The 27,709-nt window shown below is 40.8% G+C and overlaps 1 protein-coding gene across 3 annotated transcripts in view; it reads left to right on the top strand.

Moving 5' to 3' along the window:
* Lhfpl3 (LHFPL tetraspan subfamily member 3) overlaps positions 1–27,709 on the top strand; it is a 493,326-nt gene that overhangs the window by 261,117 nt on the left and 204,500 nt on the right. The window lies entirely within an intron of this gene.

Below are 27,709 nucleotides of genomic sequence, written 5' to 3'. Positions count from 1 at the left end.
CAGTGGTCCAGAGCATGCCTGTGCTTACTTACACTCATGTGTCTTTCCATACAACCTTCCCATGTTGAAACCCAATTATTCTCTGCCTGGTAAAAAACCCTCTGAACCAGCTTGGAATAGGCATAGTGTATCATCCTTTCCTACTCAAAGCATCCTGCTTTGCTCAGATATGTGACATGTGCCACATTGAAAATTAGACACTCGTGCTCCATTAACTGGTTGATCCTCTCTGGTGGGCTTCATCTTACGTATACAGCGATCCTCTGACCCTAGCACCTGGAACTCAGAAGGTGTCTCCTATATATAACACTGTGGTTGTAGAGCCAAAATCTGATCCACCACCATCTTTCAACGGCTCAGTGCTCCTTCTCCGACAACATAACCGCAGCTTTCCCTAATAAGGCATGAGCTTTACAATGCCTTCCAGGATACCCCCTCGACATGCTGGATACCCACATGGCTTCTGGTTTTGTTTTGCTGGTTGCTTCTGGTGACCTAAGTACACAGATACGGGGAGGGGGTTATTAGCATAATTAGGAGAATTATTTGAGAATCACGAACAGACTGTATTTTTCAACAAAAATTAAAACCCAAGTACCTGAGTACCCTGGTGCAATGCTTTAAATTAGCAGCTAAACCGCACGCTAAGCGGCCTTCTCGGCCGCTGCCTCTCTAAGCCCCAGACAGCACAATCAGGGTTTCAAAGGCTGCTCTGCCTTAGCCTGGCTTAGCCACAGCTAGATAGCACTTCTGTTTCAAGGAATAAGTTTAGAAACAGTGTGCTTGTTCTCCCCTGTCTCTCAAGACGGGTCTCTGTGTCACTGTCTTCCACGACTGTAATGAGTTGTTTCACAGAGGTTTCTGTCCAGCCCCTGAGTTTCTCACCTTATTTTACATAATTGAAACTGATACACAGCAAGTGATCAGTTCGCCATCTGCTTTGTCAGCACAATCGGCTGACCTCATCCATCTCCGATTCCTGGCCACAATCCCTTCTGAATCAATCTTAGCTTGAAGACATAATGAATTTTCCCCTTCTCTGGGATTGGGAAATTATTAGTCACGGAGTGCTGCCTGTTCGTACTATGCTTTGCTGTCTCTTTCTATCAACTGGATGCAAATTTAACAGAAAGTGCATGATTTGTGTGCCAGAGTGGGCTAGCAAGCTGCTGTATAAACACAGCAGTCCGAGCTTCCTATCTGCCTCCTGTTGTAAGTGGAGGCATAAGGAAGGTTACGCTTTAGTCAGTGTCAATTAAATCATCCTTGGAGAGTTCCGTCTTTGCCTGGAAGGTTCTATTTATAACCACATTTGCATAGCTTTTTTTTGTTTTTCAAAAACTGCTACCTTTGGCCTAAACCTGGTCCTTTGGTATCCACAGTCACCTCATTTTGCATAATGTAGAAGTCAAATTGGTTTCTAGGTACTCCATCACATACCTTCATTCCACTCCTCTTTTCATTACACAAGACCATTTTCCCTACGAGAGGATACCGCACAGGTTCCTAGCATCCTACGACTAGAAGCTCAGGTGGCCTTGATCTTTAAACGTGAGCTGTTGTTTGCTGGCCGTGTGGTCACGGATGCATCTCCTGTCTGATAGGAACACACTTGTTTTTATGATGGAGAGGATATCTTGGGATCAGACTTGTGAACACTGGTATCAGGAAGGCCTGGCATGCACTGCAGTAATGGTCACTGAGGCTTCTGAGCCTGCCCTTCAGTGATACTAAGATGATGTCCAAAGAAATTTAGGTTCTTGTGACGAGGTAACGGCAACTGCAGATGCAGTTGTATCTGCATCTCCCTGGTCCCCAGTGTCTGACAAATGTGCTTGCATTGCCTTTTTCTCATCATGCTATGCTTGGCCTCACAGCATATCCCTCTGGGCATCCATTGTCACCTCATTTCTTGTATAATTCATAAGTCAAATGTCTCCCAAGTACTCCATCACACATGGCTCCTCTTCTCTGGGAGGTGGAAAGGTAGCTGCCCCACCCATCCCACACAAGCATATTCTTTCTTACAGGCATTCTTTTATTAATCATTCCATTCATTTACATCCCAAATGATATTCCACTTCCTGGCTACCCCTCCACAAGCTCCCCATCCCACAATCTCCCTCTTCTCCCTCCCCTTTGTCTCTATGAGGGTGTTCCCCCATCTTCTCCCACCCCACCCCACCCCACCCCCAGCATTCCCCTAAGCTGGGGCATCAAATCTCGACAAGATCAAGGGCCTCTCCTCCCACTGATGTCAGACAAGGCCATCCTCTGTTACCTATGTATCTGGAGCCATGGATCATCTCTGTACATTCCTTGGTTGGTGAAAATAAGTGCAAGGTCAATATTACAACGAGATGCCCTGACTCATGTTAGACAAAGAGAGAACACTGAACCATTCTCCCGCATGTTTCTCCAGTGAACTACAGTTGAGGACATCAGAAGTGCAAAGACCTAAGTTCTGCCTCTTGTCCCAGTTTACTTTGTCAAGAAAAGAGAAATATACTCATGTGTTACTTTAAGATGAGGACAAAGAACAGTAGTTGGTGTCCTTCTTAACATGAAAGACACTTGAGAACAGGTCACAGCTTGTGACTGTTACATATCTACTTCTGATGATGTGTTTCTATTTTCCAAATGAAGACATGGGCCCAATGACTTTTGATGACATTCAGAATGTTATTGGGCTAATGAATGACAGGATGGGGAGTTTAATTCAGGTGTTCAACTTGTCTGCTGAGCCAAGTTATTTTTGTGGTCATGTGTCACTCATGAGATGCTCAGCTCCCAGAGCAACGCTCGGGCTTTACAAGATGATGCAAACAAAGATGAACACACAGAAGAAAGTGCAGAGAGAAAATGAGTCCTGAGTTTGTGGGAGTCTTTTAATTCACACTTTATGAAGCAAGGAAAAGGTCTTCCCAAATACTGGGTTAGCATAATTTAATAACTTAATAAAGGCATAAATTTACATGTGATTGCTATTTAATCACTGATTTTTAACATTTTGAATCAAATAAAATGTTTCCTTTTCCAGAAACACTATAGACTTTCAGAATGTACTCTTCCTCCCTCCCTCCCCACTCTCTCTCTTTCTCAGTTATCTCAACTGCCATGGCCATGTCTGCTTAAAAACCTTTCCTCTTTATCGTGGTTCACTTATGAGCAACAACCTACTGTGCATGTGCTCTCTAACTTAACCAAAATTGACATTATAAAGTAGTATTTTCTGAATGTTGGTTCTGCCAAAGTCAACTACAGAATATAAAATAAAGTCGTAATTTGAATGAAATTCAGATACTTGAAAGTTTTCTGGTTTATCCTCTCTAGTTAAGTTCATTTGGGGTGCACATAAGTTAGAACCTGAAATTTTTTGTATAGTTTTTAAATCAGTTATATTAACTACACACTATAGATAAGACCCATTTATACATCCAAACAAACAAATCAAAACAAAACCCTCACAAACATCTGAAGTAGCAAACTTCAGGAAAACGTTTTACAAAACAAAATGTTCAGGGAAAGAAAACCTCTTTTGCCCAGCATCTTTGGGTAATACACATTAGCATTCAAACCCAGGAAGAGTTGAATTTTCTTTTAGAGGGACCCGGGACCCAGATAAATGCCAACAAGCCCCATTCTGTCTAGAAGGTCTCAGTTGAGAAACTATTCACTCATGTGTCACTCAGCATTGATCTAGACTGCTGACCACAAAGAAACATGCCCACACCTTCTGGTAGAAGGCTCCCTACCCAACATACAGAGTTTTAAAGAGTTACATGTTCTTCTAGTATCCGCGCTGTCAAGAAGACTAAGAAGGTGGGAATATATGCCAAATTGTCCAGGTAGCCATGTGGGAAGTTTAGAAAACAACGTTGAAACAGAGAATATATCTGTGCTATTTCAATTAAAATACAACTTATTTTTAATTAATACATAAAACATAAAAATTATTCTATACATATTAGTGACCATGTGATGTTTACCGTGTATACATTATTTATGGCTTTAAATTAGTTTGACCATATGTATCTCCTTAAACATCTTTTCTGTACCTTGAAAGCATCCAAAATATTCTCTTCTAAATACATAGCACATGAAGAAAAATAACAAACTGAGAGATAAAGATCTGATATTTTATGTATTAGAAGAATAAACACATCTATGGTCCAGAATACCAGTACTCTACAATTAGGTCTGTGTGAACAAGAAGTCACTGGAGATAAGCACTCAGTATTCAATTAATTACACCATTTCTGTTCAGGATTCTCCTAAGACCATCCAAACTTTAAAATGCACAAAAGACTTTTGTGGGGAGTTGTGGCTGGGAACACTGAAAGCTCCTCTATGGAGAAGTCAGGCATGGCAGATGTGGCGCCATGGTTCTTCATGGAGCAGTCCCAATGACAGAAAGTCCATGGGTTTTTACAGGCTTTAATGTCATGGCAGATGATGGATGGATCTGGATGCACCCCCCTGAAACCCAGGGCAGACCTGAGTTAAATAGGGAGGGAGAGAGGGGGAGGGGCTGGGAAACAATGTTTAATTGGCTCCACCCTCTGGCCTTCAGGTACCTCATTAGTATGTAAATCTCTCTAGGGTCTGAGGCCTGTTCCTCATGACTGTTGGCCATAGACCTCTCTGTGGGAGGGGTTGTGGAAAGCTGAAGCTAAATGAAAAGACCCAGGGCCTGGGAACAGAGCCAAACTCCTGCCATCCAATAAGGGTCCGGGGTTCCAGGCTTATGCTCGACCAAACACCCAGCTGCTTCTCACAGCCCACAGCCCCACAGACTTTATTTTGTGTGTTTTCATAGATGATGGACATAGAGGAGACAGATGTCCCTGGAGGTTCTCTTCTTGAGGTGTACACCTGTTGGTTTGACTTATTATTTACAGTAGACTAGAAAAGATTCCAACATGCAGAGGTCGATCACGAGAAAAATTACTCTAGTAAATTTTTATCCAGTACAAATAGAAAAGAAAAAAATGTGTCATTTAGTAGGTCCTATAGAAACAATAACCAGAAAGTCTTAATTTTGCTAACCTGGGACATTAGCCAGCTCAGTGCCCACAGTAATTTCACTCATACATTCTTCTTTTAAGTCACTCTAGAGTCACTCTAAGGGCTGGATGAAATGGCTTCTCAAGTCTGTAGCTCTAGCCCAGAAGGCAGCCATAGACAATGACAGAGCATGGTTCATTCCATTAAAACTGTTTACAGAACAGGTGGCTGTGTTCCGCCTACATGCTATGCTTTACTGATGTCAGGTCTTTGAATCTTCTTTAGAACATGGGAAAAAGATGTGCATACTTTCTCTACTAAAGCCACCTTGCCCCGGAAGTGTCACATGCATCTTCCAATGATGGATATTTATGCAGCTCATGACTCATGCAATGATTCCTGCAAAACTTAGTGTGTCGATGGAAAGCTGCTTCCAGAATATTCTCTACACCATGGAAGAGAAACACAGATTAGACACGTCAGCCACAGAGATATCACACGCATGCCCACACAGCAATAGTCTTGTTAGTCCTATAAGAGTGCACACTGACTTTCAGATTTCTTAATAGCGGTGCCATATTTTAGCATTTAATCACTAGTTTGCTGGGTTTTATTGAAAGGTTGATATTAATCAATCGATGTGGTATCAAATAAAATCTATTATTCGTTAGTGTGATAAAATACCTTTGACAGAAAAGCAATTTTAAGGAGAAAATGGTTTGTTTTGCCTTATATCACGGGAAGGAAAAGAGGCAGCAGGTCCAGTCGGAGGCCAACCTGGCAGTTAGAATCACATTTCATATGCTCAGAGAAAGTAGAGAAGCAACAGGAAGTGGGGCTAGGCTATAAATCCTCAAAGCCCAACTGCAGTGACAACCTTCCTCTGTACTACCAGGAAGCATTCGTGAGCCCCCAAAGACCAATCAGGAGCCAATCCGATGCAGTCACGCAAGGGCCTTTATTTATAAGCTCAAGCTTGAGCTTAATTCACCGATGACCCACAGGACGGTTTTGGTGGAGAAAAGCCCCAAACACCCATCCTCATAGGGACAAGGTTTTATAGAAAATGGCAGCAAGGAGTGAGTGTTCCTGGCCTGGCAAGCATCTAGTTGGGGTTGGGGGTGGAATATTGTGACCTTTAACATAATTGGCTGATGCTGGGAGCCAAACCTTAAACTTAACTTTTGCCTTCCTCCTGATTAGTGGTTGTTAGGCAGGGGCGGGCTTGTAACCTGGGGGTGCAGATTTGTTGGAGGAATAACAAATCTGTTGAGACTGGTGCTCGACACTGGATCTGTTGGGCGGTAACCTGGAAACTGGTGCTAAGTACCGGCCTGATAGTTTACTTGAGTTCAAACTTAGGTCAGGTTCTCTAGGATGAAGTCTGAACCCAACATATTTTGTTTCTCACCTCCAGCAAGGCCCCGTCTCCTACAAGTTCTGTAACCTCTGTACCCATCAACACCTCTCATCTCATCCAAACTACTCCTGCAGTGGTTTGTGTATTTGTAATTACCAGTTGACTTCTCTGGACAGTTTTCTTTAGACTTCTCAACAGGTGGGGCCAATGCATGAAGATCGTACATTGAAGTATTTTTTTGACTAAAGTGCTTTCTGCAGGAGAAGAAGAAAGTATGTCTCAAACTAAAAACAGAATCTAATATTGATTTCATTCCATTAAAACTATAATGTTAAGAATTTTTTACTTTAAAAAAAAATGAAGAAGTTGTAAGTAGTTTGCTCAGTGACTTAATCTTCCATGTAAGCCAATCCCGTTTTGGATGATTACAAAACAATTGCTTTAACTGTGACTGTATACATCCGGCTCACACATATGCCTTCGTCATGGCTTGTTTGGCATGAACTGTGACCTTTCAGTCACGATTTATCCGTGCCTTATCTCTACTCAAAGCTGAGTTTCCATAGATACTAATCTCTCTCTCTCTCTTTCTCTCTCTCTCTCTCTCTCTCTCTCTCTCTCTCTCTCTCTCTCTCCTATAAATGGGGGAAGAGTAGACTAATCTCTCTCTCTCTCTCTCTCTCTCTCTCTCTCTCTCTCTCTCTCTCTCTCTCTCTCTCCTATAAATGAGGGAAGAGTGGATCTGCTTTGTCTGACTTTCTTCCGTGCCCTGTTTCTTAACTAGCAAGGAAGACTTCCTGCCTCCAGGTCATGCTGTGGCTTCTCCCGCTGTTAGTCTCAGGCTCAGAGTTCTCCCTTAAACAGAATATAAACCTCAACTGCAGGCTTTCCTCACAGGTTCTCCTTGCTTTACGTTTACGAATCTGACCCAGAGCCTTGAGATGATTTCTGGTGGAACATTTACGATTGGAGAGTCCCTCCTATAACTGTGCATTTCATGGAGGAGGGGGTTGTCAGAATTGGCTTATGTGCTACCTGTTACGTAAGAGCACATATCGGTTCCCGTGGTGGCTGCACCCACATTCTTGTCACCACAAATCACACTCACTGCTTGCATTAAATATCACACACCACGGGCCATTGCTGTCACTTCACAGATTGAATTTTCAAGGCTCTCGTCCCAGCGGCTGCTTCTGTCCTCCTGGGTGTTTATGCCTGTAATTTCAATTAGCTGCCCCAGTAGGTTCAAAACCATCTGGGTGATGAACCTCTGGCCAGATTACCTCTCTTTCTGTAAGGCCTTCATAATTAAATCAACAGTTAGAATGGTGACTATTTGTTACCCACTTAGTGCACAGCATTGAACTCATTACAACAGCCAAGGTTAACAATAGTAACTCGGGTTAACATATTTACAATTTACAACTTATGGGGTGGGGGTTGTTTGTTTGTTTTGTTTTGTTTTGTTTTGTTTAATACAAAGAGAGTGGGTAGACCTGTGGTCATATACTGACATCAAAGTCTGCCTACAGCAATCGTCAGCTTTGTAAACTTCCCCTTTCAGCCTCAGGTTCCTTATAGGAAAAAGAAAACCACAAAGAGCCCACACTTACTCAGGACCTTTAGGGACTAGGCACAGGAACAGCTTTTCTCTGGTCATTATTTAATGTCTTTCTAAGACATTATTAGAACATATTATATAGTACATATATATATATATATAGTATATACTATGTATCATGTGTTATATACTATATATGATCTATTAAAGCATTTTTATGCTAGTTTTATAGTTTATGTGGAAAATTAATGTTTGACTGCCTCTTTCACTTCTACCATCAACGTCATATTTTATTTATAGTAATTTTTATCTCCTTTTGTCACCTTAGTAGATTATAACGAACATGATCAAGAGCTGTTGGTGCAAGAAAGTGGGAGAAGGTTTATTTTTCATATCAATTAATTTTTTTACGTTAATTTCAAACTTCTTTTCATTATTTTTAACTTTAATTTTCAACTTCTTTTATTGGGGGGTGCAAAAGTTGCTTACGAACGATTCCAGAGCACAGCTCATATTGGGTGGACTCAGGGGTGGTGGTCAGCTCAGCAGTAAGTGCAGATCAGACAGACTGATGGACAGTTTGGATTTTCAGAGCTATATCCTTCCAGCTCGTCAGCATCATGCCAACAGAGAGGTCAGGTATTTTATTTTGTTCCGGGATAAACGTGATCTGAGCTCCTACGGCTCCTCTTCTCTAGGTACACAACCGCCTTATTTTATAATCCAACGCTGAAGAGAGTCCGTAGACAGATGGAGGCGCTCCTGAGTTCATATCCTACCTCATGCTTCTATTCTCTGCTCCTAACACAGTGGATGTGTTTAAGAGAAGCTTAAGTGAGTGACAGGAGCCTGAAGAGTGACGAGAAGCAAGACTGAGAGCAGTGAATAATCTTCTCAAGGTCATCTTCCAGAAAGTGAGAAAGACAGCTCAGCATCTCTCCTCGGTCTTAGGCAGGTAATGAGGGGATGAGCATTGTAGAGTGGCATGGCGTCTCTGTCAGACATTTAGCCTGAGTATCAGTGACTGTCCTTTCTCTTCCCTGTCAAGTGGAGTTATGCATCTTAGGCCTGAGCACAGCTCAGTCTAGTCATGGCAGATATGAACACCTTGCCAGACCACATGACCCCTTGTGAGGTTTTTCCAGTTCTCTTTCACCTGCATCCCTCTCCCTCTCCCTCTCCCTCTCCCTCTCCCTCTCCCTCTCCCTCTCCCTCTCCCTCTCCCTCTCCACTCTCTCTCTCTCCATCATCCTGTGCATAGCTTCATACATGCATATAAAGAAATGGTTGCCTATCACTGCCCCACTTTTGAGAGCAACCAAGCTCTCCGGATTCCTGCATTTTCTCTGCACTGTCAATAACAGAAAACATAGTCACTTCTCACCTATTCAAGTCTGGAAAGTAATGCTCCCCACTTACCGTCCTCAGCTGTGGATCACTTACTGATTAATTTATACATTTATACGTATGCATGAACTTCATTATGTCAGCCACAAGACCCCTGTGAGCTCACAGCCTGCCCTTCAAATGGGGCTTTATAGTTTAAAAGGCTCTGGATGCCTTGAAATCTGATGTTAATCATATTTTTAATGCTAGGAAAATAAGAAAAATTTTATACACAAGTCCAGGGTGACTTAGCTACACACTCATGAAGCTTTTGTTTGACTTAAGAAGTTCCAAAGCTAAAATATTAAATATAAGATAACTTGGTTTTGTCTCTGCCATGTGTTCTTCCCTGACACCTTTTGAAGGGCCAGAGATTTTATACTATCTTATGCTTGAAATGGCTGGTGAGTGAGCAGAGATTCTTTTAATCAAAGGTCACATGCAGGGAGCCTTCTGACTGATGGTTACTGCCCACCTCTATCCTTCCCTACATGTGCTGCATGAAATCTGAGCTCAGTGAAGCCAGGTGTGATTTTTTCTGATGTTTTTCAAAAGCGATGTATATTGGGTGGGAAGGTGAGTTTTTGTTTTTTGTTGGGGGAAATAGGCATCATGTGTGGAACAAAGGGACCGCACTCCAGGAGGTGGTCCAGGTATCATCTGTAAAGACTGTAACCGCCACAGGAGCTGGAAGCCATTGACCATAAAAAGCATCTTATGGGTTGAAGCCAGAACATTGTCAAGTAGTATCAAAAGCTCCAGACTTCAAGAAAACAATAAAGACGAGTATTTGTGTTCTGAAGTTAGTGCTCACATTTCCCCTGGAGTGACATGAAAGCATGGCACCTTTAGTAGCCAGTCTGTCTTAGAACTGGGTCTATGTGGTGCTTTGCTCATCAGAATCAAACAGACTGTCTGCCCCATCTGAGGAATGAGGGAAGTAGATTATTGAAGAATCCTTTAGCAGGGCTACTGAGGTCCCTGGGGATGGAGACAGACTGTACATGCTCAATTTTCACAAGACCTTCTTGCAGTTGAGGCCTTCCTAAAAGCAAACAAGAGAGGCCAACAATAGTTACTAGGATACAGATACTGCCTGTGTACCATTAGGAAAAGCTCAAAACACACTCTGTCATTCCAGAATCAATAACATGTTGGAAACCCCTGGCTTCTCCATTTGACCTGATTAATACTCATAGACCTGTCTCACTGTCAATCACAACACACAGTAAATGAGATTCCAGACAGGGTTGTTTGTTTCTTTTTTTAAGCTCAAAATTTTAAAAAACATTTCTTGAAAAAAGATTATGTGATTATTTGACTCACTTTAACATGGCAACATAACTTGTTGCAACCTAAAAGTCAACAGTTAAACTATGAATAAAAATGACTACATGAAATTTTAGTGTCTTTATACTCTAGAGAATATAATAATCAAAATTTAAATAAAAAATATTTTAATGCTCTAAGAAAATAGGAAAGATTTTATGTGCAAGTCCAGGGTGACTTGGCTACACATGAAGTGAAGGTTTTTTTTTTTTGTCTGACTTAAGAAGTTCCAAAGATGCAGTGTTAAATACAGGTTAACTTGAAAAAGTCTCAGCTGTGTTTTCTCACCTACACTTTTTTGGAGAGTCATTGATATTATACAAACTTATGCTTGAAATGTCTGTTTAAAAAGTTAGAAAAATGTTTCTATGTGAAGAAGTTTTCTGTCAGTATACAAAATACCTGAGATAATAAACTTACAAAGGGAGAAGTTTTTTTGCTTTGGGAGGGGGGGTTGTTGTTTTTGTTTGGTTATTTGGTTTTAATTTTCAAGATAAGGTTCATCTGTGTAGTTCTGGCTGTCCTAGAACTCACTCTGTGGACTAGACTGGTCTTGAACTCACAGAAATCAGTTTGCCTCTGACTCTGAAATGCTAAGATTAAAGGTGTGCACCACTAACACTGTCCAGAAATTTTACTTTAGTTCATGGTTTTGGATAATCTAGTTCATGATCAGTTGGTGCTTTTGCTTTATGTTGATGTGGAAGTATTGTCATAGAGAAATGTGCAGCAGAAATGTGCAAACACACATACACACAGAGAGAGAAAGAGACAGAGAATATGGAGTTACCCTATAATAGGGCAGCAATGCCCCTACTAGATACCAAGACTAACAAATAAAAAGCACAGTGCAGGAATGAATTGCTTCTGTTGGGGTTGTTAGCCAGTGAGGTCTCATAGACCTATAAACATTAGACACTATTGCTATTGCTCTTGGTTTCCCCCTAGAACTTGACAGGAAGACACTATTGCAGAAGATGCCACATACTTGAGTCATAGAAGATAATTAAAGCATGCTGGTTCAGACCTGAAAACTTCATCCCTACTGGACAACTTTCATAGTGCTGGAAGGTACTATGCAAGCTATTGAAAGACAAAAGTAATTATTAATCTTTCCATCTTGGCCTGGCAAGATGTGCTAATTGGTGCTATACTGACACACACATCATGAGAGAAATTTAAGTCTCACTCCAAAAGATAAAACCCATACCCAGCACCATTATCAGGCCAATAATCTGTGTATAGATAGGCCATAGGCCTCTACAGGTCATAGGGAGAACCTACTTTTATTTTGCTGCTAAGTAGACATAGTATTATTTCTAATGACTTTTAGTTATACCAATAGATTGATGCATCTTAGACACTTCTATTTGCAGTAGATGGCAATTAACAGAAAGACCTACAATTGGCCAAGGTGCAGAAAATAAGAGACAAAGACTCAGAGATCATTGTGGAGAAAGGGATAGAAAGTTTATAAAAGCCAGAAATGTTGGATGATTACAAGGAAATATCTTCTGGACAGCAAGGCAGCCTCAAATATGAATGCATGGCAGTTGGAACAGCATAAACAAGACCTGTGTGTCTTAGTTACTTTTTACTGCTGCATTAAAACACCATGACTGAGGCAACTTACAAAAGAAAGCATTTAATTTGATTCATAGTTTCAGAGAGTTAAAATCCATGATGGTGGATTAAAGGAACAACTGAGAACTCACATCTTGATTCCTAACCACAAGGCAGAGAGAGACACTGGGAATGGCAGGAGGTTTTTGAAACCTCAAAGTCTACACTGAATGACACACCTCCTCCAACAAGCCACACCTCCTAATCCTTCCCAAACAGTTCCACCAACTGGGGGCCCAAGTATTCAAATACACAAGCCTACAGGGGGGCATTCTCATTCAAACCACAACATTCTACTCCCTGCCTCCTATAAACTTGTAGCCATATCATAATGAAAAATGCATTTAGTCAAACTTCAAAAGTCCTTATAGTCTTTAGTTTCAACATAGTTTATAAATCCAAAGTCTCTTCTGAGACTCAAAGCAATCTCTCAATTGGAACCTCCTATAAACTCAAAATAGAATATTACATACTTCCAATATACAATGGCACAGAGTATAGATTACCATTCTAAAGCCAGGGTATTAGGAATAGTGAGGAAATACTCAACAAACATAAAACCAAACCCTAGAAAGTCAATCTCCAGATCTCGTAACTCCATGTGTGATACCAAAGGGGTCAATGGCTCTGCCCTTTCAGCTTTTCTGCCTGCCACATAATTCTTTCTCTTGATCTGGTTCCATTACATGAAGACTTTGGAAGTTATCATATGGCTCTGGCATCTTCAATATCTTGAATATCCAGGCTTCATTTTTCACAGCCTTACACAATGGCTTATTGGGGCCTTCATGCAAGAATTGCCCTGCCACATACTTGACCTCAGCATCTCTTCCTCTTCTTGCAGAGGGAGATTTCGCAGCTGTACAGTTGTGTAATCGTCTAATATAAATTCATTACTGTAAGCCAAAACCACACAGACAATATTGTCAAGTTCAACCACCCTTGTGAGATGAAGTTTGGTGCCCTTGCATCCTGTTTGGAGTTTTCCTTGGTTGTTGCTTCTTAGGAGCAGAAAATTCCTCAGGCTTTTCTTTTTTATGATTTGCAAGCTTATTTGGGTGGGGTCTTGCCCAGAGGACACCACTCCTTTTATTCTATTTTACATCAAGCCTCTCTTTAATCTTCTCATCTCTTTCAGCACAAGCTTTTAGCATCAACATTCAATTTTCTGGAGCTCTCTTTCTCTTTGACCTGTTCATTTTGTGTTTCTTTTTGCTCTACTTGCTCATTTTCATTTCAAACTTGAATAAGAGTAATTTACAATTAACCACTCAACATAGTCAATATACTGTCTTCAAATCTACTCTACCAAAATATTAGTCATTACTTCTCCCTGTAGTCTCAGGCAAATTCTCAAGGAAATTACAGAAAGCAGCCACATTCTTTGCCAAAATATAAAAACAGTCGCTTGTCCTATTGCTAATTTTTTTTGTTTCTGAAATCTTTTTAGCCCCCACAGGCTATGTTGCTGTGAGCACTACTGTCTTCCAAAATCCTAGTAGGATGGTCCATTCATTAAGCCCCACATTCAGCTGCTTCCCTAGTCCAAAGTCTTTCATATCTGAAACAAAACAAGCAAAACCAGAATGGACAGGCCTATCACCACAACAGCCCACTTCCTGGTACCACCTTCTGTCTTAGTTACTTTTCAGTTGCTGCGATACAACACTATGACCAAGGCAACTTATAAAAATAGCATTTAATTTGGCTTATGGTTTCAGAGGGTTAGAGTTCATGATGGTGGAGCAGAATTAAAACTGACAGCTCACAGCCAGGAGCAAAGAGAAACATGGGGAATGGTACAAGTCTTCTGAAATCACAAAGCCTGCCCCAGTGATACTCCTCCTCCAACAAGGCTACATACAATCTCACCCCAGACAAGGAGCTATTAGCAATTGTTAGTTGTAGGAAGATAAGGAGAGAGAGAGAGAGAGAGAGAGAGAGAGAGAGAGAGAGAGAGAGAGAGAGAGAGAGAGAGAGAGTTTTCTCCAAGTGTAGCCGCTGATAAGTCAACTACTCTCTGGTGGAAGGAAGGCCATCCAGCCAGGGATATTTGAGCAGCACAAATTGGTCTTGAAGGAATTCCTTCCTTTAAAGAAAGAAAGCTCATGAGGCCTCAACCCTAGACATATATAAGTTGATATCAAAAGCCTAGAAACATAAAGTTTCTTTGACCCTATCAGTCAAATTCTAATTTGATTAGAAATTCTGATTCTAATTCATAGAAGGTGTAAAAAGCCTTCTATGATTTGTCTACCATATGTTTATTTATTACATTTGCATATGGAGCAGGTACAGAGAAGGTTAGAGTTTTTGCAAAGATGACACAAAAACATTGTTTAGGGTAGGGTTGTTCATTGGAGTGCTCCGCAGTGAAGGAAATATTCTAGAGCTGTGCTGACCAGAGCTGCAGCTACCACCCCATACCTGTTGATTATGTGCAATGCAACAAGTTCAGCTAAGAAACTGATTTTTTTCCTAATGAACAAGAATAGAAATTCCTATTATTTTTCAAGACCAGCATGAGATTGCATGCTTGTAGCAAAATAAGATTTAGTGAACATGCTTCTTTGTTTATGGAGAAGGTGATTTTAACCTATTAGTTTACATTTATGGAGCCACATGGACAAAGAGGCTCCTGACTGGACATTGCATTTCTGTAGTGAATTGGCCTGAAACATAGGAAAAAGAATGAGCAGATACAGTTTTTATTTTCTAAGATTTGTTTGTTTTTTCCCCTTTTAATTTACTCTTCTTGTTGGGGTTCAGAAGTCACCCCAAAACCCACATGAACACAGATCTCAGTCAGACAGGGATAGTTTATTGAACTTATACCTAAAGACTGATTGATCAGGGCATCAGCTTCAAACCCGGGAGCTGAAAGATGCACATCTGTACATTATCCAGGGTGAGTTTATATAGGGGAAAATCATAATGAGCTCATAAGTAGAAACAGGGGTGCAGGAGGGTGGTCGGCCTTTTTACCACATTTCTTTAGGTATAACAGTTCAAGCTGACTCCTATCCTGATTGGCCCTGAGCAAGGGCTGTAGCTGGGAAATTTTCCAAGGAGAGCAGTTGTCAAAACATGATAACAAACCTCTGAGCATAGCAGGTTATATGGTCAGTTTGACCTCACTCTGAGTCAAATTATTGTTCTGTATCTTATGGTCAGGCTTAATTCTTAATTTTTTTATCAGCATTATGGGATGGCTGATAGGCCTGAAGCAAGATGGCTATAGTTATTTCTAAGAAGTACTCTCAGGGAACCAGGTTAGTGAAATAGACTTCAACACTTCTCTTATATGCTACATCTTGACTGCAGTTTCCCTTTCTTCCCCTCCCCCAAATCCCTCCACCTCCACCTCCCCTCTTCTTCCTATCAATCCCTACTTCATTTACCCTCACAAAAGAGTAGATTTTACAGGGACGTCAAACAAACATAGCATAACAAGGTACAGTAAGACCAGGCACATTTATTTGTTATTTTTATGTGATGTGTGTGTGTGTGGCTGCATGCATTTATATACACCAGGAGCCCATCCATGGAGGGCTGAAGAGTGCATAGGTCCCCTGGAGTTGGAGTTACAGACTGTTGTTAGCTGCCTTGTGGGAGTTGGGAATAGAGCCTGGTCCCTCTGCAAGAGCCTGTGACCACTAAAAGTGAAAAGAAAAATGTTTTTTTTTTCCTGGTACCTTGTACTACACTGTGTGCCTTAAAAGCTATTTTCTTCATGTCAAATTTAATATATTTAAGAGCTTTAAGAAGTATGTGCTATCTTTTCTTCACTAGAAAAGAAAGGGACACAATTCTTAATTCTTCTTAACCAGGATTATTAGATTTCATAGCACTTAAGATAATATAACTATTATACTCTAATGAGAGAATAATGTTTTAGAAATAATGAAATTATGGCAGAACCATTTAGACATAATTATATAGCCAGAATAAAATTTTCAATTAGGCTTTCATTACATTGCAATTATCTCTACATTTGAACACTAACATTAGTGTGACTAGTTTTGCTTGTGTCTTGCTTTTTAAAAAATAGCATTTTTTTTTCTCTTTGTTCACATTAGCCTGAGGAGGACTGGAAAATTAAATTAAAATATCAGTCATTTCTAAAACATGAACAAAATATAAAAGAAAACATGCCTTAAGTTACTCTATTGTGCATTGTATGAATTATCTGTTGCTGTGTGGCAAATTTACCTAAAACTTTATTGCTTAAAGCACTTACTTACAGTTGCACAGTTTGTAAAGGTGAATATATAACTTACTTCTCTCATCATTGTGCCATAATATTGGACAGAAAATTTAATCCAAAAGAGGTTTATGTGGGCCTCACTTTCAGAAGTTTTAGTCTACTTTGGCAGAGAAGGCTTAGTGTACTTCATGGCAGTAGAAGCATGTGGTCCTTACATCTCCCTAGTGCACAGGAAGCTGAAAGTATGAAAGGAAGAGGGCAGAGACACACCCTCAAGGACCCTCCCCTGTGACTTGTTTCCCAGCCTTTTAATGTTCTGTAGTCTCTCAAAGTACCACCAAAAACTGGAGAACAAAGTTCAAAACTTGAGTCTAAAAGTACATTTTGTATTCAAGCTGCAGCAGGGAGGACCCTGGACTAGCTCAGCGGGGTGGTTCTCACTCAGGCCTTGTGGAAGTCTTTAATCAAGCTGTCAGTAAGTCAATGCTATCATCCATAGGTGGATCCTGAGCATGACCAATGTAGCTGTTAGCAAGAAGACTTAGGTCCTTCTTACTACAGAAAACATGATCTCGATACATGGGCCTTGCCACCACACATGACCTAGACATTTTAAAGTGGAAAGGGAAAATCCTCAAGGTCTGAACCCTAGACAAAGAACTTCAGGCAACCAAGGAATGATGGGAGTACAAGAAATACTCTTCCATGGGAAAGTGCACATGGAACAGTTATCCAAGACCAAATGCTCAAACACTCTGAAAAACACACATACAAGTAACATTACACAGACTGAGCAGGTAATTTATACATGTGTGTGTGTGTGTGTGTGTGTGTGTGTGTGTGTATGCATATACATATATAAATATGTAAGTATGTATTGTGAATGAATGTATATATATGTAAACCTTGAACTATATAAACTGTAGATGACACTCCAGTCCATGAGATGGAGGCCTAGAGTAAATAAAAAAGAGCTGTCTGAGTGTGGGCATACCCTTCTTCCTGCTTCTCAGTGCTTCCAGATGTGACCAAGCAATCAGGTTGGGAGGTGCTTCTGCTGCCATACCTTCTCCATCACAATAGATCTTCAAAACATGAGCCAAAACAAATCCTTCTCCCCACATTACTTTGCTTTTTGTCACACATTTGATCTCAGCACCACGTAAAATACCAATTCAGTTGTCTGCTAGCTTGGTGGATAAGGCCAAAGGTATATTTTGAATCAGCATAGAACTTACATTCTGAAATTTGGAGCCAAATTTCAGATCTGAGCTATATGTTTGTTTCTTCCAGGTTTTTCCAAGGTCTGTTATACCAGAATAATAATTGTCTGATTCATGTTATCCTACTAGGAAAAATATGCCTTTGGGAGATCACGTCACACACAAAAGTGTGCTACCCTGTATATTCTAGGAGTTCTACAAGTTTCTTCATGAATGAAAGCTCAAGAAAACTCAGATGTGTCTCAATTCTTAAGAAAAGTGACAGAAAAAAATGTGATAGTGGGCACCCTGAATATCTGCGTTGACAGACACAGGCGTCTGTATGGAATAACTCTTGTCCTGTGCTTTCCCTCTTTGTCTTCCTGAGTGTCTCAAACAATTCAGCAGCATTCACATTTTTAGCTGGAGCTTAGGGTTCTCCCTGACTTGTGTGGTACCTGATCAACATACCATCAAGATGACTAATTGGCTTCTCGAACCCATCATGTGTAGAGCAAGATATCATCATCTTCCAAATCATAGCAATGAGGAAAAGCAATGAAATGAGCACAAGGCCCTGACACCAAGGCAAGGGCAGCACAAAGAAGGGAGCATAAACAGAGGAAGAAAGGGAGGCTACGGTGGGGAAAAGAAAAGGAGGAATGAACAATACAGTATCAAACGTAATCCTCCCAGGACCTTGTTGTCCTTACTTCATAAATAAAGGTATTGAGACTTAAACAGATTGCCTGAAACTCTAAGGGTTTTCTTCCCACATATATTTTTCAATAATACATCATTCTTCTAATCTTAGAGATATAATACTAGGATATACACAGGCAGACTTCAGACTAGAGTCCTGGTTAGATCCTCAAACATGTCTCTATCCCTGGTGCATCATTGCAAGCATCTTGAGTTAAATCCGGATTGTGCTGTCAAATATTTAAAGGGTCTGCAGACACTGTATACAGTTAACTGGACCATAGTGCACAGGTGATGTTAGTAATCACTCTCTGAGAAAAGCTGGTAGATTAGCAAATGAGTAGTTACAGAAAGGCCTTGAAGTTCATAACAGACTAAGTAACTGACATTGTTATTAGCAGTCTATGTACTTATGGGAAATGCTTCATGCAGGCATCCCTGCTTCTTACCTCCTTTGCTTGTTTGTTTTAACTTTTTTGAATAGCAGTCAAAAAAGTAGAAAGTGATGATTCTCATCCCTATTTTTGCCAGCTACACATCTTTGGACAATAGACATTCCACCTGTGAGCCTTGTTCTTCAAAAAAATGTCTATGAACCTACAACTTAGTCCTTACCTGGGAACTTAATAGAAATGCAAATTCCTGGCCCCGGTGATTTGCTCCCACATATAAAGGCATGAATGTGCACCTGTCGTCCTACAACTGGGGACACAGAAAGAGAAAGAACCCCAAAGCTCACTGGCCATCCAGCCTAGACAAATGGGGAAGCTCCATGAGAGACTCTGACTCAAAATGTAAGGTGGGTGGAAGCCAAGGATATAGCTCAATAGTAAATAGAATATTTGCCTGGAATACATGAAGCCCTGAGTTTGACCTCTAGTAACACCACACACACACACACACACACACACACACAGAGAGAGAGAGAGAGAGAGAGAGAGAGAGAGAGACCAAACATCGACCTCTAGTGTTCATAAGCATGTGAACATACATACACGTGTCCACACATTTCCACATGAATACATATACAAACATCCCCAGGTGACTCATAGACATGTTGGATTTTTAAAAGCCTAACTTTAATTTCAATTACTTCCACTGATAAACGTGAGCACATCCAAACAGCTGACCTGGTAACTGAAGAAGCTCAGTCAAGCATCTGTTTCTCAGACTTCCTCCTCTAGTACACTAACACTAACCTGAGAATGTCTGGGGAAGACCCACGTGTTCTTGTGCTACAAACCCAGGTGAGGCTCTGGCCTGAAGCAGCCCTGGAATGCAGTAGAGCCAATGAGAAACAGATCTAGAGATAAATGTGGCCCCTTCTGCTGCTCTACTCTGCAGCAGTGAACTGTAAACCACTCTTTACTTCCTGGCTGGAAAGTCCTGACTCCACCCATCCCAATGCTCTGAAAACACAAATGTGAAGCATCATTTTTAATATGCCTTAACTAGCGCAATGGCTGGGCCACTCCCGCCTAAAACACTCCCCTTCAATATTCTTCAGTTATTACTTTCTAAAATCTATACTTCATTTCTGCTCCTTTAGACACAATTGAGGGAGTGGTCTCTGGGGCTACTTTTCCCTGATTCTCACACAGTTAGTTCTCTGTCTTCCACAGCTCTCATGTTTGTATCCTCTTCTTTCCTTCTGCCCTGGCTAACCTCCTTCTCCTTCTCCTGCATTTCCTCTCCAGGAATTCTCAAAATCCCACCTCTATTTCCCTGCCCAGCCATTGACCACTGGCTCTTTATTGACCAGTCAAAACAACAGCTGTTGGCAGGGGCCTGAAGTGGACATTTGAATTCCCAACTAAGCACAAATCAAATCCCCAACAACTCTGTATTTGCAGGTTTATTTTTATTCTCTCAACTGCTGGGCCATTGTAAGGAATCAATAGTGCTGTGTGTTTTGACATTGATTTTTATATGCAAGCTTAAATTGAAGACTGTATTTGGCTTATATGGAATTATTTTCTTTATATGATACTTATTTGTAGTTGAGTATAAAGGTAATTCATGCTTATCATGAACTAGTTAGAAAACACATACCGCTGATGCTAACATTGGTGTATTTTTTTCTACTCATTTTATTGCAAGCAAAAATAAAATTTTACTGATAACTCTTTTTTAAACCTGTCTGAACATTGTGTAACCTGAGAAAATTAGATGAATCTCTATTGTTTGGATTCTACCAAACTTTAGCTACCCCTAGTTGAGTGATTCTGCGCTAATTTTGTTCACTATTTAAATCATTCTTTATGAGTCTTTATGAGTTGTAGACAATTTCTTAGTATGGATTCCCCAAAGGAAGGGATTGCTGAACCAAAGGATGTTTGATAACTTTCCTGTCAAACAATATGTCATCTTCCAGCAAGACTTACGTTTGCCCATTTGTTATAATGGGTATCACTATTCATAGAAATAGAAAGATGTATAGAGTAAGGTAGCAGACAGGTAGAGGCCACCGAGCTCTCTCCATTACTACTTCCTGTGCTCAGTTACCTGGAGCTCTCAGAATCCCATTCTTTCATGCTTATTTCACTGAGTAGGCATGACTGCTCATAGACCAGTTTAACTATCTGCTCTTCTCCCCTCAGTAGGGGTTGGAAAGTAGACTCTCTGGCACCCTTTGTGATGGGATAATGGGCCTTCCTCACTCTGTAACCATCTAGGGCCTCAGACACCAGTTGTCATGTTAACAAACAAGACACTTCTCAGGAAGTTCCAAGAATTTTAAGATCTATAAACCACAAAACTGCCCCAAATGAAATGTGTAACGCACATCAGATGAACACCTCCTCAGAAGGTTATCGTCTTAGCTGCTGGCTGTCTTGGCCTTGGGATCCTCAGTTTTCTGGGAAAAGTAATCAACTGACCAATGAAAACACTGATAAACAGGAGTGAACTACTTAATTTATAAGCAATGGCAGGAAGCTGCTGAGACTGAGAAAGGGTAAGGCTTCGTACCCAAGTGTTTCAGACTGGGTGAAGGAGTAGAGGTGTCCAGAGGAAGATTGCTGCCTACATAAGGGACGTATGGGCAATAAGTTTCTTAAATATAGAATGCATCTAGCTTAGATAAACAGGAAACATGAACAAGGACAGACAATAAGCCTTAGGGACACCTGGGAACTCGGTGAAACACCAACACAAGAACAATGACTATAGGAGGATGCAGGCCGGCTCATGCCCCGCCCACACACTCCAGACGTGCATGCTCTCTGCCAGCTGACTTGAATTCTGAATTTGAAATCTTTCATTTGCAAACAGACTTGGTCACTACTTACAGGACTATTTTAAGAATTAAATTAGAATTCATAGTCTGTTGAGAACCAGTGTCTACTGTATACTGAGTGGGACTGGTGTGCACAAATGGTTTACAGTTCACCTGAAAATGAGAGTTTGGGTGATGGGTGCAGTTAGCTAAGTGAGAGTGGAGGAAGTGTTGACTTAGGGAAGATATAACGTTCTTGCCTGACAATCACTAAAGCAAAGGAGCACACTCCCTGCAATAACTGCAAAAATTCAAAGCCATGCTAGGAAAACATGGTTAGGAGGAACTGGTAGTTCTGAGGTTATTTCCAGCACCTGGCACCAGCGGTTCTCAACTGGAGAGTCATGACCCTTTTGGAGTCACACATCAAATATCCTGCATATGAGATACTTACCTTACGGTACATGACAATAGCAAAATTACAGTTATGAAGTAACAAGGAAATAACTTAATGGTTGGGGGTTAGCATAACATGAGGAGCTGTATTAAAGGGTTGCAGCATTCGGAAGGTTGAGAACCACTGTTCTGCACAGTTCTGAACAGAGTATTTAACAATTTATATTTGAGCAATCTTATAAACAAGTAGATAAACGGTGTCAAGATGTGTCCACCTACTTGGGCCACTATCACAAAGCACCTCTAGCTAGGTGGATTATAAACATAGGATTTATTTCTCACACTTTTCAGGGATAAGAAGTTCAGAATCTAAGCACCAGCAGATTTTGTGTTTGGAGACGACTTTGTTTGCTGTGTGGCAGTCTTTCAATGGGGTCCTTCTATGGTGGGAGGGTGAAGAAGCTCTCTATAGTGGTTTTTATCAGGACATGGATTCCACTCAAGAGGGCTCTCCCCTTGTGGTCCAGTATCATCTACTTCTCCTATTACTTTAGGGGATAGACTTTAACATGGACACATGGAGAGCACAAACATTCAGTAAATAGCATATAGCCTCTCGCCAAAGATTAAAAAAAAATGGACATTAGTAACCAATGAAGGCGTGATTTCTGAGCAAAGAACGGCTAAACAGTATGAGTGTCAAAACAATCCATATACGTCCTATGATCTAGTCCAAGCCAGCTGATGTACGAGGAGCATCGCGTAAGCAATCTGTCACAGACATTCATAAGAAGGAGCTGAACAATGTGCTGCCTGGGTATATAAATAGCACAAGATCTAAAATAATAAAATACAAACTGTTGTTTCCTGCCAGCAGCAGCAGCATTGCAGCCTTTGTAGGAATATACAATACAACAGGAGACAAATGGGTTATAAATCAGGTCAAGAATGAAAATATGGTAATTCGTTTGGCTTTTCAAAAATAAAAATAACAACAATGAGGACTGGGATAGCTGTACCTCACTTGATTTCCAAACCTTACGAAAGTGTAGTTCACTTTGAGCCTTTCATCTAACCTGTCTTCATTTCTGAGCTTTAACCACTTGCTGATATAACATTTGTTCTTAAATAGAAGGGGAAATGCCAGTTTGACACAGCATAATCTATGAGGAAAACACCCAATCAATGGATTAGCGTCGGTATCTTGAAGTAAGGAAACTTGAATGTTTTCCAAAACTTTGTTTTGTCCTTATGACTTTCCATTTAAATTCCCCCCTTTTCCAAGGCTATCTTACTCCCTCTAAGTTCCCACAGCTACCATGACCATCTTATGGCTTTCTTACTCCTAGCATGGCATTTTTTGGTTTGTGGGTTTTTTAACACAACATCTGCATTGACTCTTTGGGAATTTCCCCTCATGCATCTTGATAGTACTCATTCCCTAGTCTGACCCACACTTGTGACCCCCACAATGAAAAAGTAAAAATACAAGTAAGAATATTTTTAAGTCTAATGCATTATCCATATATTCACTGGAGCATGGCTAAACTCTCAATGGCCTGCAGGTTAAATCAGGCTTGAGTCCTTCCCCTCCCAGACTGCAGCCAGAGGCCATCAGCTGTGGAAAGACACATTTCAGCATACACCTAAGATGTGGTGGGGGGCAGTCCTCTGGCCTGTGCACTGAAACTTCATTGGTATCTGTGAGCCATGTTGTCTCTAGGAGCCATGCTGCTCTGAGTGGCCTGCACTGCCACCTGAGGCCATCTGAGCTGCTGCCAGAAACCACCTGAATACCTGTGATCCATTCCCCCACTGACTTGCAGAGTAAGAAGGCTGCCTTTGCTGTACTATCAATGACTGCAGACGCACAGTTGAGATGGAAGGGCATGGAAAGCTTCTATAGAACACGGTGGTTTTAATGTGCTTGAGAAGAGCAAAGCTAGCCTAAGTCTCAGACCCCCTCCTCGATCCTGCTAATAGCACACAATTTCATTCATCCTCGCCCCTAAGCAGAGTCTCACTGTAGAACAGCGTCATGAATGTTTGGCCTGAGGTTTTCTTCTATTATTATAAATTTCTTTTACCATCCTTTCAAATTGAAATTTTTAAATGTACAGAATAAAACTGTCCTTTCAGAATGACAGAATGATAGCTTCTAATTTCTACAGCTGGTCTTGTCTTCCATTCCTTCTTATCAACACAAAAACAGCTCATCAGCCTACCTACTAAAGGCCGTCCCCCTCCTGTGCTTATGCAGCTTGGGAAAAGTGATGTGGGGTTCTTCAGCATCTCAGGCAATGAAAGACAAAATGGGCACACTGGACTTTATAAAATTAGAAACTTATATTCATCCAACAATGTGATCAACAAACTAAAAACAATCATGGAATGGAAGGAAAATACGAAACCTTCATAAAGGTGTTTACAGACATTATATTCCTAATCATCTCAAACTGGGAACAATCATTGTGTTCTTTGATAAGTGACTTGGTAGATCTACTGTAGGATACACAGAAAATTTGATGTTATTCAACACCACAAGGAAACAAGCTCTCAAACCATGAAAAGGTGTGGAGAGAATTTAAATGCTTATCATTATAAGATAAGGGACTGATTACTAGAATGTCTAAATAATTCCTATAATTCAGCAAAAAAATGATCTTTTTAAGTTGAAAAATTTTAATAGACATTTCTTCAAATACAGACCATTTACCATGAGACCATTTACCATAATCTGCACATGAGAAAATAATATTACTAGCCATTAAGAAAGTGCAAACCAAAATTATAATAAGATACCACTTTATAAAGAAATAACTGAGCAAAATGTGGTAGTTACATTCAGTGAAATATTATTTAGCTTTAAAAAGTTAGAAAACCCTGATTTATGCTGAAATATGGATGAACTGTAAGTTAGTTATTTTTCTGTTGTGCTGACCAAGTCCTGGCAAGAAACAAGAGAAGAAAGACTGTTGTGGGACTACAATTCACATTGGCAAGGAAAATGTTGTGTTGAGAGTGTGATGCCACCTGTCACCCTGCGCTCTCAGTTTGAGTTGGAGAAAGATTAATCCTGCTACTTCTCAGGCTTTCTCCCCCTTATTCAGTCTGAACTATCAGCCCATGGACAGTTCTACCCACGTTTATGCTGGGCCTCTCCTCCAAGAGGCAATTAATCTTCTCTAGAAATGTCCTCCTAAACACACACACAGAAGTGTATCTCCCCGTAGACTCTAAATCCAGTATGCTGACACTGAAAATTAACAATAACCCTAAAGGTTTCCTGCTGAATAAACTAAGCCAGTCACAAACAAGCAAATGCCACAGTATACTATTATATGAGGTTCCTAGAATGGGCAGATTTGTAGAAACAGAAATTAAGTAGTAGTTGCCTAGAGCTGGCCAAGGTAAACAGAGGGTAGTGCATAACGGGCATGAAGTTTTAGTTGAGGATCGTTAGAACATTTTGGGGGTGAATTGTGGAGGTGGTTGCACACCACTGCCAGTTTCTTAGTGCTGCATCCAAACTAACTTAAAAGGTACATTTTAGCTATGTGCATTTTACCATAGAAATAACCCACTAAGGGCAGTTTCCCTCACTTGCTGATTTTCCCTGCGGTTCTCAGCTCCACCGTGGCCCTTACAGGAGAAAACTTGGTTTCTTAACATTGGTGCCAGCCCTGAGTCACATGCTGTCATCACAAGGAGTGTCTCCACCTCAGGGAGCTCTTTCAGCGTTATGATATCTGTCTTCTTCGGATTATTGTTCCCAAAGAACTTGCCATCTTCCTTTGATGAGTTGTCCCCCCCACTCCAGCAATACATACTCTAGGGTCACCTGCCTTCTCTATTCACTCTTTGGGCAGGAGTCTCCACAACAGGCTCTCCTGCAGTGACAGATCCTGCAGGGATACCAGCCAGTCAGCACGTAGGCACCTCCCGCATGGGAGAACCACCCAGGCTCTACAGAACATACAAATGCACTAAGCACTTCCTTGAGTCTTTCTTAGTCAAGAAGGGACATATTGACCAAGCTCCTTGGTTTATGAGGAACAAGAGCAAGACTTCATTTTTCTTCATTCATACACCCTGGGTCTCTCTTTCTCTGGATTCCACTATCAGGAAAGTCCCTCCACTCCTTGCCCAGATGCAGAAAATATGTGATGTCTTACAGGACATGCCCTGTAAGCATGATCAAGTCATCTGTACACCATTTTGTAGTTGAATAAAAAAGTTAGAAATATCTGAAGTGCTTGTATGGCTTGCAAACGAGATCTGGGTTGGGCCATGAGGTATATTTGATTACATTTCCCTCTCTATGGGTGTCTCACAGTATTTTTAGCACTGTGGTTAATGGATTCACTTTTCTCCTGCTCCATTTGTTGTTTAGATTCATGCTGCAGTTTGCAGCATGAGATTTTGCAGTCTTGGTGTTCTGGTTGTAGTTGCCTCTTTATCTGACATTATTCAATATTATCTAGTGTCTCCCATCTTTTCTGAGAATCAGTGTAGTCTGTTTCATCTAATTCCTTTTCCCAGAGCTCCTCATCCCATGCATGTTGTCATCATTTGCATGCAGTCCTGTTGCTCACTCTGTAAGTTGGCATCCACGAGCTGTTCTCAGGAGGAGACGCTGCTTCACATCTCCTGTGTCTGCACCTTCTTAAGTATGTCCTAAGAGAGGACATGTGGGTGATAACCTCTGACTGATTTGTCTGCCTGGGTCTTTACTGTGCCTCCCATTTGGTGAACAGTTTGTCCAGGTATAAAATTCTGGGTTAAGAACATTTTTCTTTAGAATATTTACGGAATCATCACATTGGTCTGCAGCCCACACGGCTCATGTCATCTGTCATTACCACCTTCCTTTAGGATTCCCCAGTTTTGTGACACTTGTATCCCGTTCCTCCTATTCAGTACATTTGTAACTTTTTCAGGCTAAGAATTCACATCTCTCTTCTCTGACAAGTTTTGTGTTTTGGAAACTCCTTTTGTTTTGGACCCTATGGCATCTTTAAATCTTTATAAGGTCTTAATCAGAAAGAACAGGTTAAAGTCTTTTCTATTGTGTTTTCTGATTGTCTTATGTTTATTGTGTTAGCTCTTATTCTTTTCCTGTCCTTTTTGTTGTTCTTGTTGTTGTTGTTGTTACATTTTATTTTTCTTGCTCTCGCTCTTGGTACAAGCTTTCCTCAAATATCTTCTAATTCTTAATTTTTGTCTTTGGAACCTAGAATAGGGGAGAAATTAATCCCTGGTGAACCCTGCGTGTCTAAATGGGGCTTATTAATTGCTGGGCTTCTCTGTAGAGTGAGCAAGCAGTATACTGGCCTTTGGGCTAAGGAACAAAACTGTCCCAACAAGGAGACCTTTGCCCTTCAAGGATAGTACTCTTAGCGATAGCCTTACTTCTCTAACGGTTTACTCGATTTCTAAGAGAATGCTCTCTAATAATCTTTCCTGGGACATAAACTCCTGCTCAGCTGTCATCATGTAGATGGGAAGGGACTGGGTCAGCTGCTCTCCTAGACATTTTTAATTAAACCATGCTTTCTACCACATATCTATCTGGCTTTCCTGGTGCCTGGACTGTCCTCACAACTGGTCACCTGCCTCATGTTCTAAGCTGTGGCCTTCCATAGCTTGATCATTTGCTACTTATGACAACTGCTTCCAGCTTCAAGAAAATTCTGAAAGTTCCCAGCAGTCAATAACA

Source organism: Arvicanthis niloticus, chromosome 15 (assembly GCF_011762505.2).
Source record: "Arvicanthis niloticus isolate mArvNil1 chromosome 15, mArvNil1.pat.X, whole genome shotgun sequence".
NCBI classification, from domain to species: Eukaryota; Metazoa; Chordata; class Mammalia; order Rodentia; family Muridae; genus Arvicanthis; species Arvicanthis niloticus.
The sequence above is the reverse complement of the archived record's forward strand: the minus strand, read 5'-3'. Positions and strand labels throughout refer to the sequence as shown.